Source organism: Tasmannia lanceolata, unplaced genomic scaffold (assembly GCF_043159265.1).
Source record: "Tasmannia lanceolata isolate RefF3 unplaced genomic scaffold, GAP_Taslan_0.1 ptg000140c, whole genome shotgun sequence".
NCBI classification, from domain to species: Eukaryota; Viridiplantae; Streptophyta; class Magnoliopsida; order Canellales; family Winteraceae; genus Tasmannia; species Tasmannia lanceolata.
The window spans coordinates 147,501-148,816 of record NW_027518816.1 but is presented as its reverse complement, the minus strand read 5'-3'; positions in this window follow the sequence as shown (position 1 = coordinate 148,816).

The window sequence follows — 1,316 nt, the reverse complement described above, 5'->3', positions numbered from 1 at the left end:
GGGCACACGTGCGCATATCGGGGCGTACCAAGCCTATCGGGGCATACGCATGTATCCCAAGGCATACCGAGTCTATCCGGGCATACGCGTTCATACCGGGGCGTAACGGGCCTATCGGGGCATACTTGGGCATATCCGGGCAAAAAATGCCCAAAACTTGCGCAACCTTGGCAACCGTGGTCCATTCCTCTCTATATGCCTAGCCTTGGCAACCGTGGTCCATTCCTCACTATATGCCATGGCCTTGTGCCCATGGTCTTCCCAAGACAGCGTCCAAGGCGCCCGGAAGGCCAAGGGAGCCCAACCCAGCGATGCCCTGCTATGGCAAGCCAAGGCCAAGCATTCCGGTGCCTATCCGGGCAAAAATGCGATTCCTCTCTATATGCCTAGCCTTGGCAACCGTGGTCCATTCCTCACCATATGCCATGGCCTTGTGCCCATGGTCTTCCCAAGACAGCGTCCAAGGCGCCCGGAAGGCCAAGGGAGCCCAACCCAGCAATGCCCTGCTTTGGCAAGCCAAGGCCAAGCATTCCGGTGCCTAACCTTGGCAACCGTGGTCCTTTCCTCACCATATGCCATGGCCTTGTGCCCATGGTCTTCGCAAGACATCGTGAGAGGCGCCCAAAAGGCCAAGGGAGCCCAACCCAGCAATGCCCTGCTTTGGCAAGCCAAGGCCAAGCATTCCGGTGCCTAACCTTGGCAACCGTGGTCCTTTCCTCACCATATGCCATGGCCTTGTGCCCATGGTCTTCGCAAGACATCGTCCAAGGCGCCCAAAAGGCCAAGGGAGCCCAACCCAGCAATGCCCTGCTAGGGCAAGCCAAGGCCAAGCATTCCGGTGCCTAACCTTGGCAACCGTGGTCCTTTCCTCACCATATGCCATGGCCTTGTGCCCATGGTCTTCGCAAGACATCGTCCAAGGCGCCCAAAAGGCCAAGGGAGCCCAACCCAGCAATGCCCTGCTAGGACAAGCCAAGGCCAAGCATTCCGGTGCCTATCCGGGCAAAAACGCCCAAAGCATGCCCATTCCTTAGCCTATCCAGGCAAAAACGCCCAAAATCTGCACATTCTAGTGCCTATCCGGGCAAAAACGCCCACCAGCATGCCACCCTCCTATAGGGTTTGCGCAACCAACCAGCCTAACCACCAGTGGCAACCAAAGGTGCTGTTAGCGACGACTTCTGAAGACGCGACGAGACGATGCGGGATCTGCGCCCAGACGCGACGAGACGATGCGGGATCTGAGCCCAAGAATGCCTAGACCCGTCCACTTGATGCTGGATCTGCCCCCCAAGCATGCCTAGTGTGCAAGGACT